A 20,647-nucleotide genomic window follows, 5' to 3' on the forward strand; every position below is an offset into this window, starting at 1 on the left:
CCCATCAAAGAGCTCATATGCACACAAATACTTATAGCAGTTCTTTCTGTACTGACAAAGAACTGAAAAATATGGGAGTGCCGATTAACTGCGGAATGCATGAATATACTATGGTACATGAATTAATGAATTATGGTATATGAAATTTTGATAGACCAATTTAATCCCCAACCATGATTCCAGAGGATGGATGATAATCTATGTTATCTACCTCCTTACAGACAGGTAATAGATTCAAGAAGAATGAAAACAAAAAGGTAATAAGGAACCAACGTAATATAATTAGTAGGAAAGTGACACAGTCAGACCTGAGCTTTAGGAATATCATCTAGGCAGCAGAACAGAGGAGAAATATGGGGAAGAAAGATCAATTAGGTGGCTACTACAATAGTTTAGGCGAGAGGGGATAAGACCCTAAACTAGGGTGGTAGCTATGCGCATAGTGAGACAGATGTGATATGTATTATTCAGGTAAGATTACCAAGATTTGGCAATTGCCTACTGATGTGGGTTGAAGGTGAGTGAAAAGTCAAAGATGGTTCTAAGGCTATGAAAAACCTTGGTATCCAGAAGGATGGTGCTACTTATCCTCCAGAAAACTAGAGAAGTCTTGGAAAAGGGAAAGTTTATGGGGTAAGGGTTGTTAAAAAAAATTAATTCTGTTAGCATATTAATGTACTGTCCAACATAAATTTCAAGTATACAAAAAGATCCAATCATGGTAGCATATGCACGTTAACACCTGATAAACAGGAAGGCTAAGGTTGGTAGATGACCTGAATGAAGGAGTTCTGTACTGTAGCGGACTGAGATAATTGGGGGCACCCCCACAAAGTTAAGCACCAATATGGTTAGCCCCTTGAGAGCAGGAGACACCAGTCTGCATAAGGAAGGATGCCCCAGCCCAAGTTGGAAACCAAGTAGGTCAAATGTAGATGGTTAGATTAGGTTGTGAGAAGCCCCTATACATCCAGCCTAAGTGAGCTAGGGAGACCTATTCTCAAAAAACCAAAAATACTAAAAGAGTATTCATTTCTCTCTCTCTCTCTCTCTCTCTCTCTCTCTCTCTCTCACACACACACACACACACACACACACACACAGTCACACACAGCCCAATAAATAATTTTTGAGAGCAGGAATGTATAGGGCATAGAATTACAGAATACAAACACTATAAAGTAGTAATTATTAAAAATATTTGGCACTGCTTAAAAAACAGAAAATGTATCAATAAAATAAACTCATAAACAAAATATAGAATTGAGTGAAATACAGTAGGTAAAAACAGGGACAATGCCTACTAGAGTAAAGATTATTATTCAACAAAAACTACTCAGAAAACTAGAAAACAATCTTAAGAAATGAAGATTTAGACTATTTTTTGTCATAGACTCCTTTGTCAGTCTGGAATAATATTTGTGTGTGTGTGTGTGTGTGTGTGTGTGTGTGTGTGTGTGTGTGTGTCTGTGTGTTGTATAGTTATCAGCATATATTTTTTAAGTATGTGGATCCCAAGTTAAGAACACTTGCTAAGGTCAACAATTTACACCATATGGGATAATAAGCTCCAAACGGATATATCTTGATAAATACTAAAAAATATATAAAAATTGGAAGAAAATGGAAGGCGATAACTTACTCAACTATGGCTAATGAAACAAAGAGCTGGCATGTATAGCTAGTCATGTATATATATGGCTTTAAGGTTTCCAAAGTGCTTTCTATACATTATCTCATGTGATTCAAGAAAACCCTGTGAGGTTGATGCTATTATTAACCCCTAAATGAGAAAACTGAGATCAAAAGAAGAAAAATGATTTAGCCAAGATCACACAGCTATAGTCACCTCATGCCTAGACAATTTGCAACAGCCTTCTTAGTTAGTCTACTTGCTTCCAGTCTATCCTGCCAAAAATGATCATCCTTTCAATAAACTCCAGTGACTCTCTATTATTTCTAGTATCAAATATAAAATCCTCTATTTTGCATACAAAGCTCTTCATAACCTGGCCCCTGGTCTTCTTACACCTTACTTCCCCTATCAACGTGTTCTACAATCTAGTGTCAGGGGCCTCTTTGAAGTTCCTTGAACAAAACACTCCATATTTTCATACTCCATACGTTTTCAGTGCCTGTCCCCCATGCCTCAAATGTTTGGCACTCTCATTTCCCAACTTCCCTGGCTTCTTCAAATCTTAGCAAAATAATTTTTGACTTAACAATATTGTCATATTTTAGTTGAAGAGAAGTATTTTGGCAATGCAATGACCAGTGCAGTATAGGAATAGACAAATTTTTTCTCAAAAATGAGTCACATACTACCCTTCACAAACTCTATAGTTCAGCCACCGGCCTTCTCCCTATTCCACACATATACAACACTCCACCTCTCATCTTTATGTCTTTCCACTGTGACTCCTCCTCACCTTTATCTCATAGAAGCCAAAATGTCCTTCAAAATTTAACTAAAATATGGTGTCCTACTTGATGTCTTTCCTGATAACCCTCAAACTGCTAGTGCTCTTTCTCACCTTCTTGTTTTTATTTTGAATTTATCTCATACATATATGTGTGTGTGTGTGTGTATATATGTATATGTATAGGTATGTATACACACACACACACACTCAGCAGTTAAATATGTACATTTCTCCCTTGACAGAATCTAAGCTCCATGAGAACACTGATTGTTTTACATTTTGTCTTTATATTTCTAGAAGGCAGTATAGTACTTGGCACAAGATAAACACTTAAGAACTGTGTGTTGATTAAGAAACATCCACAGCATCATGATAAAGTCATCAAAATACTGAATGATTATCAAACAGGTGAATAGATTTTTTATCTTTAGGTACCTTAAGTGGTATATTGCCCCCTTAAGCCACAAATTCTAAATTCCACCTTCACAAGTCCAAGACAGTCTAGCTAATACAAGTAAAATCCCATTGCAATGAATATCATTACCTCCACACAGTCAGTACATTTCCAGATTTCACTGAAAGTTTCAAGGTTCTCTTCATTCGATTACAAAAATAGTTTTGTACAATGAATAATCTTACATAGCAAACAATTTCTTCTGCTCTTAACTCTTTGACAGTCATGCTCTCTAACAAACATAAATGATATAGGTTACTTTTATTACAGGTTAGAAAAAGGGAAGAAACCTAGGTTGTTGCAATAATACCCTGTGATTCTGCCACCAAGAGGCAATTTCCCAACTCTACTTCACAATTACTCTCTAATAAGAATAAAGAAAAAACAAACTCACCTATACAGACAAAAGACAAAAAACAGAATCAGGAAATTTTTAAAATGTGGTTTGTATACAACACTTCTCACTTCCAAGCACTGAATTCAGACCCAGCAGTTACTTACCTGCATTTCCAAAATAAATGGGTGAATAAATGAAATGAACAACCAGAAAAGCATTTAAGCCCTTACTTTGCGCCAAGCATTGTGTTAAGAGATAAGAATACAAACAGAAAACTGAAACAATCCTTTTTCTCAAGGAGATCCCATTTTAATTGGGCAAAGGACATAAAAAGTAGGCTTCAGCTTCAGAGCAGGAAAAAAAGGACAGATGGTCTTTGGAAGGCCATGAAAGGGGAAAGAGAAAGGCCTAGGCAAACTTATGTTTACTGTCAGCTCACATGACAATGAAATGTCTGAGGTTATAGCAAATACGGGTAGACAGATAAGGCCTAGTGATCCTCCATCTTACCAGAAAAAGATGGTAACTCCCTGCCCATTCATGTAACATGTGCATTCATGTCCATCCCAAAGGGGAGGGAGGGAGGATCAAGGGCTCCAGCTCAATACACAATAGGAAGTGGGGAGGAGGGTGCTGAAGATCAAGTTGATGGGGATGATTAACTATTAGCAAATCAGTCCATAGGAGGATGAGTTAGAATTGAAAAGGCCCTTAAAGATCATCTGAGCAATTTTTTCCCAAGAAAATAATTGTTTAAACGGTAAATTGTCCAGGCCAATCCAAAAAATCTTTAATACCTGAAATATTTTGCACAATTACAATGAAAATTAATACAAGTTACAATACTAATTAAAAATAACAAGATAAAATAAAATATAAAATAATTTATAAACATAATATATTTATAACATATAAAACTAGAAAAATATATAAAAAATTAATGGATGACTTTAAGAATCACTTGTATGCCAGAAGAAAAACAGGTTTAACTAGCTAGAATAGGAAGGCTAGGAGACTTATAAAGGTTTGAAATGGTGCTTCTGTAAATTTTCCTGGGCTTTCAACTAAACTCTAAGGATAGTTGCTTTTTTCCCCTATAACAGCTAATTTTAGTTTCAGACTTATGGCTTTCCTTTTCTTTCTGATTCAGATGAACAGTATCGTGGCATAAATTTTGAATCAAAAAGCCTGAGGTTCAAATCCTGACTCTACCATATACCACTATGACTTTAGGCAAATCTGTTAACCTTTCTATGAGGACAAATTTCCTCAAGCTATTGTGAGGATTGAATGAGATAGGAGATAGTAAAATATGGAAAGCACCTCATGATGATAGATTAATATGGGCTATGACTCTTATTAGCTATGACTAGCTCACAAATACCAGTGGGAAGTCGCGATAGGGATATAAATTTTTCTGAATTAACCGAGAAAGAGCTGAGAGTGGAAGGAAGAATACATACCCAGAACTAAGAAAAAGAGATTGACTTAAACAGAATTAAGCAATACGGCTGGTGACAGAAGAGAGTGTCAAACAGTTCACCACTTTGGCCACAAGGTGGGTGTGTGTGCCCAAGAACAAATGGGCTGTTTATTTCGACAGTTTTTAGAAGAGGTTGAGATGTAGACAATGAAAAATTTGGGTGCAAGGGAAGAAAAAGGGAAAAAAGCAGCCAAGAAGTAGGTACAATACATTCACAAGTAAACTCTTCATAATTTTTAAGTGCCTATATTCATTTTCACTTTGCTAATTTCCAGACAAACTGGGTATCAGTTATTTTGTTTCTAGAGATGTCACATTAAGGTATAGTGGAAAGAGGAATCCTAGCTCTGCTACTTATCATCTCTTATGACCTTGGGCAAATAATTTAACCTCTCAAGCCTCAGTCCTCTCAGCTATAAATAAGACTGTATTAGATAATCTAGTACAGTGCCCTACATGGTCACTTTATGTCGGTTAATAGGTTTGTCAATTATCTCTATGATCCTTTCTAATGTCAAAATCTATTATCCCAGAAGTATTAGCAAAAATTCCTCTATAACAACAAAGAAATGCCCTGTAGAGTACACCATACGCTTACTGACAATATTTCCCCAGCAAATTATTGCAGAAACCTGAGTATTTCTTTTTTTTAAAATAATCTTCAGTCTAGGCACAAAACACATTCTCTTTTGTAAGACATTACTATTTATTTCATGCTTTCTACTTTAAATTGTTGCAAGATCTCATTATTGTCTCTGACAAGAGACACTGTTTTGAATGTTAAATATAAAAGAGGGTATTTCACTATCTGACAATTGCTTCCTGGTCACATACACTCTTAGACAGTCAAACATCTATTAAAGCATTGTTTTAAATACAGGAAAAGAAGTAACAGCAACTACTTAATTTCTTATTTGTTTTTGCTGAAAATAAAACAAACTGTCCAAGTATCAAAATCTTCTTCCTTGCATAGTATACATTTCTAAGCCTCATATCATAGCCAAAAGATATTAACAGAAAAGTGGCTCATTAAAAAATATTTAGCCATTTATTCTTAAATTATTTCTATCAGCATAGTCACAGTCATTCAGTCTCTGGTATACAGGTAGCTACGTGGCAGTAGATAAAGTACTAGAAATATCAGGAAAACCTAAGTGCAAATTCTGCCTTTGACACTAGCTGTGTGGCTCTGAGCAAATCACTTCACTGCTATCTGCCTCAGTTTCCCCATTTATAAAATGGGAATAACACCTACTTCCCAGGGTTGTTGGGAGGATAAAAGCAGGTAATAACTGTAAAGCACCCTGCAAAACCTAAAGCACTATATAAATACAATTATTATCATCCTCATCATCTTCTATCTAAAGTCCCTATGAGGCCAAGTAATAATCATCATCTTTATGACAACTCCTTTCTTTAGATCTCCAAAGAGGATCCACAACCCAATATACCCTAGCATCTTCCTTCTACTTTTTCTTACCTTCATAGGGTCCCAATGGAGCACTTGTGCTATGAAACAGATACGGATCCATGTGCAAAAAAGTAGAAAATACTGTCTAGTAGTTTCTCTCACTTTCACTAGAATCCTGCTGCTATCATTCCTACTACTCTTCTCTGCTCCCTTCCACAACTTCCACTGTCACTGCCCCGTCAGACACAGCCATACCACAATGGTCTTCCTGCTGTTTTTCACATAGGACTCTCTACTTCCCATTTCCATGCCACTCAATACACTGACTTATTCCCCAACATGGAATGCCTTACTTCTCCTCCATTCTGCCTCTTCACATGCCTAATATACTTCAAAAATCAGCTCAAGCCCTACTTTCTACATGAAGTTTTCCCCAATCACTGAGTTCCCTCTGCCACAAAATTATCTTTCATTTAATTTTCTTTATGTTCTGTGCAGGTATTTTTGTTCTTTTATCCTCCAGTGCCTAACAAAGTGCCTGATACACAGTATGTTCTTAATACATGCTTGTTGATTGACTGAAATGGACAAGGGCAATAGAATGAGGTAGAAATGTGTCTTCGGAAATGATGAAGCACAATACATAGTTTTAAGTACAGAGATCAGGAGTACATAGTACAAGAGATGTCCCAAGGGTAGAAAGGGGTATAGTTCTTACAATTTTATTCAGCTACAAAAATTCTGTTTCTCCCTTCAAAGATCAATGAGCACATTTCAAAGTCAAGGTGTTAGAGATACAAAAAAATAAATAGTCTTTCCCCTTGAGGAGCTTAAAATGAGTCCCTTGTTAGTTTCTTCTCCCCTACCTGATACCATAAAGTGCTATTTTGTTCCATTTTCTCTTTCATTGCTCTGATCTTTCTTTGTACAAGATCCAACAAGATCCTTGCCAAAGCCAACACCCCTCCTTGAATTTTTGATCCCATCTTCTCCTATCTTCTCTGGGATGTAGTCCCTTTAAACATTCCCCTTCTTTCATTTTCAGTTTCTCCTTACTCTTTCCTCAAGGCCTGTAAGGCAGAGACCTGCCCCAGCCATTAAAAACAAAAACAAAACAAATAAAAATCTTCTGCATTTCATCCTATAAATTTTTTAAACTATTGCCTTTTCACCCCTAACAGTCAAATTATTTAAGAGTCTCCTACAATTGCAGTCTCTATTCTGACTCACTTAAACCCCTTGCAATCAAGGCTCCTGATCAACTCTACTGAATCTGTTCTCTCAATGATAAACAAGAAATTCTTTAATTATCCTATGGCCTTTTATCATCCTACCTAACTCCGATATCAAAACTATCAACCACATTCCCCTCCTCCATAATTTCTCCTCTCTGAGTTTTTGTGATACTCCTATCTCTTCTGTCTTCTCTTACCTATCATGTCAAGGACCTTCTCTGATGGATTCATCATTTTTTTCTTACCCCCTAACTGATAGTCAACCATCAACAAGGTGCTTACAAAGTGTCAAGCATTGTATTAAGTCCTGGGGATATGAAGAAAGGCTAAAACATTCACTGACCTCAAGGAGCTCAAATTCTAATGAGGAAGACAACATGCAATCAACTATGATATAGATATAATCAATACTGATATAATCAAGTAAATAAAAGAGAAAGTACTAGTGGAACCAGGAACTTTGCCTTTCTGTAGCCTTTGCAGAAGGTGGAACTTTGGCTGAGATTTGAAAGACAAGAAAGCCAGGAGTAAGGAAAGAGAATTTCTGAATTAACCAGGAAGAAAGGATTAAGAGTGGATGGAAGGATAGCTATTTTAAGAAAAAGAGATTGCTTCAATTGGAATTAAGCAATATGGATGGTGAAAGAGGTAGTGTTAGGATCATAGAGACATTTATTAGAGATATTTATTGACTTAACCTGTAAGACACTGTGCTAGGTCATCTAGTACCATATCTCTTATTTATAGATGAGAAAGCATCTGAGGCATGAGGGACAGCCAGTGAAAAAACATGATAGAGTCTGAAGATGGAATGCTTTGTTTGAGGAACAACAAGGAGGCCATTATCAGTGGATTGCAGAGGGGACATGAGGCGGGGAGGAGACATGGTCAGACCTATACTTTAGGACGATCACATAGGTAGCTGAGAACTGGAGTAGAGAGACCTGAGACAGGAAGATTAGCCAGAAGGCTACTGCAGTAGCCCAGGCATGATGTGTTGGGGAGCCTACACCAGAGTCTTGGAAGTGTCAGAAGTGAAAAAGATGTATAAGCAATATTGTAAATGTAGGAGAATCAAGAAGACCTGGCAATCAATTGGATTGGGGCGAGAAGGGGCACCATGGTGGCGAAAGTAAGAAGTCACAGATGGCATAGAGGTTATGAGCCCAGATGACTGAGAAAATGGCAGTGTCATCTACAATAATAGGGAAGTTTGGAAGAGGGAAGAGTTTGAGGAGAAAGATAATGAGTTCTGGTTTGGAAACATTGAGTGCAAGATGTCTACTAGATATCCAGTTCAAGATGTCCAATAAGTAGCTGGAGATGTAAGATTGAAGAGCAGGAGGGAGGTTAATTCTGAATTAAATGGTCTGAAAAGATATGTCTCCGAAGTTTTGTCCCAGGTACTCTTTTTTTTCTACCTTAAAGAGGTCATCCACTACTATGGGTTCAAAATATCTCTGTGCGGATAACTTCCAAATCAATATATTCAACCATAATGTCTCAACTCTAGTCCTGCATTGCCACGTACTTGCTGGACATCTCCAACTGTATTTCCCACCAGCATCTTAAATGTGACAGCTTTGAAAAACAGAAGTCATTATCTTCCTTCCCCTCCTCATTTGTATCTTACTTTCTGAATTTCTGTTTATAACATCAGGATGTTTTGGTCATTCATCTTTACAACCTTTTACTCAAACTAGATTCTTCCTTCTCCTTCACTTCCCATATACAAAAAGTTGCCAATCTTTTCAATTCTGCCTACACAAAATTTCATACCTGTTTCCTTCCCTGCACTCCCAAGGTTCAGGTTCTCATCATATCACCAGTATCTGTGTATCCCAGTGCCTCCTAATTGGTATTTCTCTTTCTAGTATCTCCCTTCTCCTCCCCACCCAGCTGCCAAAATAATCTTCTTAAGAGAGGTTTAACCACACAAATCCCATAATTCAAGAAGCTTTGGTGGCTCTCTATTTTATCTAAGGTAAAATATTAACTGCTTGAACTAGCATTTAAAGACTTTCAAAGTCTGGTTTTCAACTACTTTTTCAGACATTTCATATTCCTCCATTTTACACAGTAATGTTTCAGTCAAACTGTATGACTAACTAACTTTTCTCTGAACCTGGCATTGTATCTCCCATCTCTGTGACTATGGCACCAGCTCTCCTTCGGGGCATGGATTAGACTCCCTCTTTACCTCTACTTCCTAAAAATCCTTCTCTAGGGGGCAGCTAGGTGGCACAGTAGATAGAGCTCTGGCCTTGGAATCAGGAGGACCTGAGTTCAAATTTGGCCTCAGACACTTGATGCTAACTAGTTACGTGACCCTGGGCAAGTCACTTAACCCCAATTGCCTTACCCAAAACAAAACAAAAAAATCCTTCTCTAGGCTTAAAGTTTCTTAAACTGAAAAATGAAGGCCTGGGGAAGAGGAGGGGCATTCTGGCTCAAAGTAGATTTATATAGAAAGTGAAAAAATCAACTACTTATCATAACCCTGGAAGAAAAATGACTTTTAAAATATAAAATTAGAATTATTAGGACAATATTGATATGTTTGCCTATACATATACACACACACACACACACACACACACACACATATACATTAAAGGAAGAGTAAGATTTGTGAAAATATACATACCCATCAAATTGACAAAGACGTTAAAAAACTGAAACAAGTCAATGTTAGAGAAGGTATAGGAAGATAGTTACACTAATGAGCTGTTGGAAAAGCTGTGATTTTCAACCTTCTAAAAAAAACTCAGAATTATTCAATAAAAGTTGATAACCTTTGTCCCCACAACCCCATTAATAGGCATCTATCTTAGGAGTTATCAATGGCAAAAAGATCCCACATATCAAAAAATGTTTACATTAATATCGTTTGTGGCAGCAAGAAGTTGAAAACAAAATAGGTACTCAAAGATTGGGAACAGCTAATCTTTAGAGTACCACTTTTTTATGATACTATGATAATTATTAATTAATTCCATAATTATCTATGAAATAAACTTTTAAAGTTGATCTGAGCACATCATCATGTGCTCTTTGTGGTAAAAATCGCCTGATATGCTCATCTTAACCTTACAGATACAGGTCTTAATTTTTTAAACACAGTAACATTCCAGAACATAACTTTTTCTATCACTGTGTTTCACACAAACATGTACCATCTGCTACTGTGGAATTATCCTCTATGATCTTCTATGTGGAATTATCTCTTTTGCTTGAGAAGAATAATGCTATAGTTTAATCCCATTACTATAGCTAATTCACAAACATCAATCCTTGGCTCTACTCCAAAATTCCTAGTTATGTGACCCATAAACAATTCAATGAGTGAAACAGTTGCCTTTTACCACACAATTTCCAGCAATTTTAGAGTAGAATAATAATAATATTCAATCAAGATAGAAAGTTCCATTTTTTTTAAAACAGTATATGAAAATAATTTATGGCCAATATAAACAAATCCTATGCCTCTGATTTTTACAAAGTAAGTTCTGTGAAGTCTTTCTCATTTCATGAGTTATATTCAAATAAAGAAAACAACTTTATAATAGGCAGTGATACAAAGAAACATATTGACTTTCAGCCAATTTGTATCAAAATTAAAATTAAATCAAGGATATTAAATTGCCTAAGATATAAACCATCAATATTCTGCTAACATTGTAGCTAAGGCCAATTTCTATTAGCTGCATGGGACAGACCACCCCATACTTCCCCAGACTATAAACCTGGTCTGGATAGCAAGACACTTTCAATATTCAAAGAGTAGACTCTCAATTAATGGAGCAAGGCTAAACTTTCTATAATCTTGGGGAAATAAAATCAAAGGATGAAAGACTCATAAACAAAACAATAGGAGATCTGATACAAAAATAACTAGAGCAAAAAGTTGACAGTAATGAATCTATAGAACTATTCATGAAATTAAAGGATACTGTATTAAGCACCTACGATGCACCAAGCACTATGCTAAACTTTAAGGAAACAAGTCCCTATTTTCAAAGAGTTTACAATCTAATCCAACTTTCAAAGAAAGAAACAGTACTAACAGATAATAGATTATCAAAATCGTATAAGCAAGTAAAATAAGTCTTTCATTTCTTAGGGGAAAAAAGAGGACTTACTAAGCATCTATATGCCAGGTACTATTCTAGATACTTTATAAATATTATCTCATATGATTCTCACACAAACAGAAAGTAGGTGTCATTATTACCTCCATTTAACAATTGAGGAAACTGAGACAAACAAGTCAAATGACATGATTAGAATCAGGTAACCAGTAATTGTCTGATCCTGGATTTGAACTAAGGCCCAGTCCTCTATCAACAAAATCACCTACTTGTCTGTAAGCAAAAAGGTTTCCCTTAGCTTCTTCAGGCAAGATTAATATTGTTCAGCAGTTCCCAACTTTTTGGTCTTAAGATCCATTTATACTCTTACATATTATTGAGGATTCTCCCCCCACTCCAGCAAAGAGCTTTTGTTTTATGGGTTATATTTATCGGTATTTATTGTATTAGAAATTAAAACACTTTAGTATTATTATGAAAATAGTTTTGATCTTGCAGACCCCCTGAAAGGGTCTTTGGAAGCCCCAAGGGTACCTGGACTCTGAGAAGCATTCAGTCTAACCATAGACCTTTATGGCAATAACAAGCTCTCTAGAAGCATGACAGAAAAGGGAGTCCTTGAGCCTCGATTTCATTACTGTGTGATAGTTAAAGTGCTTTTAAAACTAATATTTAAAAACTTCAAAACTTACAGCAATTTTTTAAAAATTATCAAAATAAAAAAAATTTTAAGTTATATGATGCTTTATTTAACAATTTATTGTGTCACTATTCAAGTATTATTTCATTTTCAAATGGTAATTATTTTCCAGAAAGAACATTTAATGATATAATAATTACATGTTAAGACACCAGTAACCAATCAAGCTTTATAAAACATTTAATTGCCAAGCACTATACTAAATGATGAGGGTATAAATAGAAAATAAAAACAGTCTCTGTCCTCAAGGACCTTATATCCTAATGGATGAGATAACATATATATAAATCAGTATCTACAAGATAAACATGACATAGATGGAAGATAAGCAACAAATGTAAAATGTTATACTAAGACATTTAGCATTACTATAAGAAAACGAACATCCCCCCATCCTATGTGTAAAAATTGTCAGTTGATTCAACAAAATGTCTGTAGTTTACCTTAAGAATGGTATCATTGTAAGGGAAGAATCTGTGACCAAACAAGAATTAGAGAGCATTGTGAGTTGTAAAATGATTAAGTTTGATTATATTAAACTAAAAAGGTTCTACACAAACAAAATCAGTGCAACCAAGATTAGAAGGCAGAAAGCTGAGAGGAAAATTTTTTACAGCCAAGTATCTCTGATAAAGTCCTCATTTCCCATAGAGATAGAGATGTGAGTTAAATTTATAAGAGTACAAGTCATTCCCTAATTGATAAATTGTCAAAGGATATGAACAGGCAGTTTTCAGATGAAGAAATCAAAGCTATCTATAGTCATCTCTAAATCACTACTGACTAGAGAAATATAAAGTAAAATGATTATGAGGTGCCACACACCTATCAGATGGGAAATAATAGATATTGGAGGAGATGTGGGAAAATTGGGACATTGCTGGTAGAATTGTGAACTGATCCAACCATTCTGGAGAGTAATCTGAAGCTATGCCCAAAGGGTAATAAAACTGCATACCCTTCGATCCAGCAACATCACTACTAGGTCTGTATCCCAAAGAGATTTTTTAAAAAGTGTAAAGGACTTATATGTACAAAAATATTTGTGGCACTCTTTTTGTGGTGGCAAAGAACTGGAAATTGAGGGGACACTCATCCACTGGAAAACAGCTGAACAAGTTGTGGTATATGACTGTGATGGAATACTACTGCACTATGAGAAATGACAAGCAGATCCACATTCAGAGAAAGAACTACAGAGTCTAAATGCAGATCGAAGCATACTATTTGTTCTTTTTTGTTGTTTTGTTTTGTTTCTACTTTCTCGTGGTTCCTCCTATTCATTTTAATTCTTCTTTACAACATGACTAATGTGAAAATATAATTAATAAGAATGTATATGTAAGGCCTATATCAGATTGCACGCCATCTTGGGGAGGAGGAAAAGGAGGGAGGTGGAGAAAATTTAAAATTCAAAAGCTTATGGAAGTGATTGTTGAAAACTAAAAATAAATTTAAAAAATGAATGACAAGCAGGATGATTTCAGAAACACCTGGACTTACATGAAGTGATGCAAAGTGAAATGAGCAGAACCAAGAGACCATTCTACACAATACTGAACAATGATCAACTGTGAATGACTTGCCTATTCTCAATAATAGAAAGATCCAAGACAATTCCAAAGTACTCATGATGAAAAATGCTATCCCCCTCCTGAGAAAAAAACTGATAAAGCCTGAATGCCAGTTGGGCATACTATTTTTTATTTTATTTTCTGTGAGGGTTTTTTGGGGGATGGTCTGTGTTTTCTTTCACAACATGACTAATATAGAAATATGTTTTGCATGGCTGCACATGTATAACCTATATCAAATTGCTTACATCTCAAGGAGGGGTGAGGGAAAGAATTTGAAACTTAAAATTTTAAAAACAGATGTTAAAATTTTTTTTCACATGTAATTGGGGGGGAAATCGTAAATTCTTATTTTTTTTAAAAATAATTTTATCATCACCCACGAGAAGCAGAATGTGATCCTTTAATAAATAACCAAAATTGAAGGAAATACAGGTAATACCTAATTCTATTCAGCAAACATCTGGCCATGTATGTGCTAGTCATGTATGGCTAGTGCTGGCCACGTATCAGGCTCGGTGCTGGGAACACAGAGACCAAAACAAAACAAAAACCCATTCTCTATCTTCAAACATTTTACGTTCTACAATGAGGATATATAACTTAAACACTAATAATAGATATAGGGACTAGACACTTGTAGTTTTGCCAGTAAAAGGAACCCCTACAAATGTAGGTAGGCGTCTTCTCTTTGTTGCATTGAGTAACTTGTACAGGGTTGCTCACAAAGTGCAGGTCAGAGACTTGAACACAGGTGGTCATGCTGGCAGGTTTTTTACGCACTCTACCATATTATCTACTAAACTACTAATAATCCCTTAAAGACCAAACTGTAGGACCTATTGCGGGGAAATGGGAACTCACAATAGCTAAGTAAAGGAACAATGCCAGTGATGCACAAAAAGGACTCTGTGTACCTTGAGTCTACTACAGCATCTGTGAAGGATGAGAAGGACCTTAGTTGAGCTCTGGTCATACCACTGACTAGGTTAACACCCTGCCCAGTAAGATGTCATTGTTATTATAAATCTTTAAAAAAAAAAAATAGGACAGTAGGAATTTGAAAAACAGCCCTATTAGAAACTGTCCTGATGATCAACTTGGCCCAAAAGTAAGAGTGGTACTTTGTGTTATGGTATCTGAAGATGGCAAAAAATACACGAGAACAAAACAGAAATAACCTCACCCACTAGAAAATGCTACAGGGCAAATGATGCTGACAACTTAAACAGGCAAACTACAAAAAACTGAAGACATGAATTCTTTCCTTAGGTGTCAGTATTATAACAAAGATGAAAATAAATCTAATTATAGGGAAAGGCTTCACGCTATTTTTTTGGTCCATGATACATACCCTCAGGTATAAATCACACAATGTATTGCTGACAAATGCAAGGCAATCCTATTTTAAGTATCCCTAAGTCTGAAAAGAAGTTGAGAAGCTACTAAAAATTTTGAGAGGGTAAAAAGCTGAGATCACTGAAAATCTTCACTTATTATACCTAATAATGACATAATAAAAACATCACTGATGTCCCAAATGATCTTGAAAAGGAAATGGGCAAACTTTGATTGGAATTCAGAAAAGCCTATTTTAAGTTTGATGGTATGAATTAAACTATCAGATCAATTATCCCAAAACTTAGTAATCTTTAAAAGTTGTCAAGTGCAATAAACATAATAAAGATATTTTCTCATAGTATTTGACTTGAGCATAAAAGCATTTTAGAACCTGAACACAACAGCATATGTATTAGCTGCTTCCCAGTGAGAAATGTAGGGCAAAAGGCTAGAGTTATTAAGGAATACCCCAAGGACAGGCATAAAACACCACCAGGGCAAAAGAGACTTTCAAAAACCTACCAAAAGGAACTGGAAGATTACATCAATATTTAGCTGGTATATGCAACAGTAGATAATGTGAATGCCATACTGTCCCATAAAAAGCAAAATAAGAAACATACAGAAAGATCTGAAAACCAAAAGCATATCAGAAATCTTAACCACCCTTAATCAGAAACTGAAAGCAAAAATCAAAAAGCTAAGATGATAAGAGACAATATCACATATCTATAACACCCACGCAACCCATCCGAGATAGGGCAATCTCATGCTTATGTACTTTATACAGAACATTCACAGGTAGTAGAACTAAATACATAAATGCTTAAAAGAAAACAATCTGTTGGATTAAGAGCAAAAAGGGTGCATCATAAGTCAAAAGTGTATTAAAGGCAACTCAGTACCTATGCAGTAATTAATGAACAAGCTATCCAACCTTTGGACTCAACTGCATCTCATGGCTTATTCAAGTAGTGCAAGTAAATGTTAAAAGACCAAGTTTAGTGAGAACATTAAAAGTTCAATGTCTGCTTAGAAAACTTTTCTCTATTTAAAACATGACATTAACATATAATGTCATGAACAATTCAAGTAAAATTGGTATTTTTCAGGGAGACAATGTAAACCCACTATAGTTCTATCTGGCCTTAAATCCATTATCATTTCTTCTAAATAGAACTAAGCACTGGCTTCCAAATTAAAGAGGAAGCCAAACCAAAAACATCTTATTAATCACTTGATTTTTCACATGGATAACATCAAACTAAATGGCTCCACAAACATATTAACCAGCTCCTTCATCTCACAGAATCTTCTTCCAATATCAAAATATCAAAAATGATATCAAAATATCACTTGGACTCAGTAAGTAAGAAATTTGGAACCTACACAAAGAAAAGATTGAACCAATCAATAAAAGGAATGCCTACAAATGTCTTGGTCTCCTCTAGTCAAGACATACTAAGCATAAACACAGTATGAAAGAGTAGTCTGTCGATAAATCCATTAAGAGACTCATTGGCATACTAAAACCAAAATCGAATTGGAAGAAATAATCTTAAGCAGCTCTAAAATGGACATTAATACAGCTAAAATTATTCTAACAACCCATTCCTCATTAACAAAACCTAGCACTCTCCATGCTAAGGCAGTAACAGAAAACAACAAATAACACTTCCTCACCAAAAAAGAAAAAAGAATTGATAAAGACTTCTAAAAGTAATAATAAACAGCAATATTTTTAGAATAAGCAGACATCATTTCACCAAGAAATAGTAAAAGGTGATAAACTGGGATATATAACTGTATGTCTAATACAACTGAAAGTGGCTAAGATACAATAACAGAACCAAAAGGACCTGCAAGGGCAACATCCACATAAACTTAGCCAAGAAGCATTCACCAAATGGCTGGATCATGAGGATCTGTTTGTGGAAAACTCAAGGGTTGATATGACAATTCAGGATAAGGACACTGCCACCAGAAATTATATAAATGTTAGTTACCCTTAAAGAATCCTTGGAATTACTGATCAATGTAGACTGTGTAACTGCTTAGCACATCACTGCAGACTATAAAAATTTAGCATCTGCCAAATATCTAGCAAGATGTGACCTACTGGCTAGAATTATACATCAGAGGCTTGCTATTAGTCATAGATTAACAAATACCAAATCCCCATGATACAAATGCAAATTTCAAAATATCCTGGAGAACCCAACCAATAAACCAGACAAGAACAGAACCATTACTACACACTGAAACCATGGGCCAAAACTTCCCAGACATAACAATCTACAAAGCTTTCAAGAACAATGTTTTAAATAAATATTGACATACCAGTTTCCTATAAAATAATATAAATATAGAGACTTAGCAAAAGAAATCAAAACCATGGAATAAAAGAATGAGTGATATGATCCCTACTGTTCTGTCTACTACTAGAGTAGTATACCAAGGAGGATTTCAGTGAGCCCACAGAGGATAAGCTGACACCCTACTACTTTTATTCAGCTATAAAAAGCAGTTATTTTATCCACCAGCATAAAAGCTCAGTGAACATTAAACATAAAATAAAAGAATAGCAATTTGTTTCTATCTGTATACATTAGAAAAAGATAAGAGGCAATAACAATTGTATCTTATATTTACAAGGTTTCAAGGTACTTTACATACATTATTTTATTAATTCTCAAAACAACACAAGGCTGTATACCATTATCATGCCCATTTTACAGATGAAGGAATGAAGGCTCAGAAATTAAACTGACTTGCCACAACTAAAAAGAGTTTGAGACATTTTTTCCTGACTCCAGGTCCAGTTTTCTACACACACACACACACACACACACACACACAAAACAAGGTAATCTGAGGAGGGAGAGACCACTAACACTGAGGAATGGGAGGAAATTTAGGAGATAGTACCTGAGCTAAACCTGGAAGAAAGTGAAAGATTTGAGCCCATGAGAACAATAATATTTAACTAAATTATGGAATTTTGTCATGGTTGGAAAAGGCCTCAGATCACGCAGTCCTACTTCTACAGTCATTCATATCAGAAAATCAAGATCAAACAAGTTTTTGCCTTTCTGCTATGAAGGCAGCTGCTGACTTCTTCCTCCTATACTATGCAATAAATGTTAAGAGAAACTATATTTGAGATCTCCATTCAGAAGGAACCCATCACTTTCTTTATGGTAGCCCATTCTACTAATTCTGGAGACTAAGCAGGCTTTAAGGATTAAAATAAGCCAGAAGATTAAGCAGTCCAGGACCGTGCATTTGAGCCACGTCAGAACATTTTCCTTATTCTTCAAATATAATGAAAATTCTTCAGTCCTGTCCCTGTAGTACCATTCCAATCCTCAAGACTCATGAGAGGCTCTAATGTAGGTCAATACCAACAAGCAGTTGAGAGCCCAGACAAGGAGGCAGAAAGGATATTAAGTAGTCAACATAGTTGTTTCTGCCCCTCTGACTGGAGGGCTGAAGAACAGAGCAAAAACCTCCTCTCCCATAGCCTCCTTTTTTGGAGGGCTCAGAAGTTCCAGTAACCTCTTCTACTAGCTGTTCTGTTTGGTTTCAACTACACAAACATCATGTCCGATTAAGTATAGTGGGTACCCTTTGGAACCTCTCTACACCATTCAGCCTTTTCAGCTCTCTTTTGTGTATTGTCTCCTTCCTTTAGATTGACAGCTCCATAAGGGCAAAGAGGGCCATTTTTTTTTATTTCCCCACCCCCAACCCCCAGGCTTAAGCACAGTAGAGCTAGCAGACAGCAGACAATAAGAGCTTATGCAAAGTGCTTTACAATGCACACACACAAACTGTAACCTCATAACAACCTTGGGAAATAACATATATTATTAGCATCCTCATTTCTCAGATGAGAAAACTGAGGTAGGCCAGTTAAAAGACTAGCCTGGAATTACACAGCTAGTAACTATCTTAAGCCAGATTTAAACTCAGGTTTTCATAATTCCAGGTTTCATACTCTATCCAATGCAACACCTACCTGCCTCATATACCTGGCAACAAGAAGGCTTAGATGGATTAGCTATGGCAATGTCTGTTCTGTATTTAATGAATTTTTTAAAGGTTGGCTATATATGGCAGCTGTTGGAGCAGTGGGGAGAGCCTGGGCCTGGAGTCCAGAAGACCTGAGTTCAAAAGCATCCTCAGACATTTAACAGCTGTGTGACTCTAGGCAGGTAATTAAACCTCCACACATCTCAGTTTTCTCATCTGCAAAATGAGGATAATACTATCAGCTACTGCCAGGGTCCTTGTAAAGATAAAATGAGATATTTGTATGTAAAGTGCTTAGCACAATGGAGGGCACAAAGTTGCTGTTGTTGTTGTTTGTCCTTCATTCTGGGAAAGGACCATGACATCAGGAAGGTGACGCCATGACTTGCAAATGAATTTTATTTAAGTGAGGCAGGGCTGTGCAAAGTCACCAGCCCCACTTTCTCGTCCAGAGCCATATGGGTCCACTGGCAAGATATAGATCAGGACTGACTGGAGATGGTCCCAGATGCCGTAGGAGGCCTTGGCCTTTTTAAGTTAAAGTCCTTCCCAAGTCTCAGTTTGACTGAGGCAACACCCATTCAGTGATTAAGGCTAGGCAAAGAATGGCCTCTTTTACCTAGTCCCCCCCCCCAAAAAAAAATCTGAGAGAGGAAGACCATCAGGGTTACTGTACAAGACAGAAACAACTGTTATTTATACTCACTCTGAGTCATCACATCCTAATGACCAAGTGAGGCTAGGGTTGGAACATCCTCATTCAGTTGTATCCTACTCTTCGTGACCCCATTTGGGGTTTTCTTGACAGAGATACTGGTGTGATTTGTCATTTCCTTTTCCAGTTCACCCTTGAGATGAGGAACTGAAGCAGAGTTAAGTGACTTGCTCAGGGTCACACAGCTAGTAAGTGTCTGAGGCCAGATTTGAACTCGTGAAGATGAGTCTTCCTTACTCCAAGCCCGTAACTCTATTTGCTTTGCCACCTAGCTATATGCCCATATAGGGTACTATAGCATACTGTTTTTTAAATGCCATCTTCTATTTTAAATGCTTTAACATACATTACTGGGAGGTTCTCAGGGCTATTTATTTCAGTGGCATGGCAGACATTTACCATTACCCTTTTCATCTTGAGGGAGCTTAATACACAGACATCATGACTACAAATTCTAGTCATCTAGCTATCCTTTATTTTTTTAAATTGCATTTCATTTTTCCCCCATTACATGTAAAAGCAATTTTTAACATTTTTTTTTTAAGTTTTGAGTTCCAATACTGCATACCAAGGTAAGGTCAAAATGGGACATGATTTAGAAATAAAAGGTGATACCGTAAAAAAATTAGGAGAGCAAGGAACAGTTTATCTGTCAGATCTATAGAGAAGGGAAGAATTTATGACCACACTAGAGATGGAGAGCACTATAAAATGTAAAATGGGTAATTTTGATTATATTAAATTAAAAAGGTTTTACACAATCAAAATCAATACAACCAAGATTAGTAGGAAAGCAGAGAGCTGGAAAACAATTTTTATAGCAAGTGTCTTGGATAAAGGCCTCATTT

At 36.1% G+C, this 20,647-nt stretch overlaps 1 protein-coding gene across 1 annotated transcript in view; it reads right to left on the bottom strand.

The window, feature by feature from the left end:
• Positions 1–20,647, bottom strand: part of ERBIN (erbb2 interacting protein) — a 185,428-nt gene that overhangs the window by 110,003 nt on the left and 54,778 nt on the right.

Source organism: Phascolarctos cinereus, unplaced genomic scaffold (assembly GCF_003287225.1).
Source record: "Phascolarctos cinereus isolate Bilbo 61053 unplaced genomic scaffold, phaCin_HiC Scaffold_4;HRSCAF=312, whole genome shotgun sequence".
In the NCBI taxonomy this organism is placed as follows: domain Eukaryota; kingdom Metazoa; phylum Chordata; class Mammalia; order Diprotodontia; family Phascolarctidae; genus Phascolarctos; species Phascolarctos cinereus.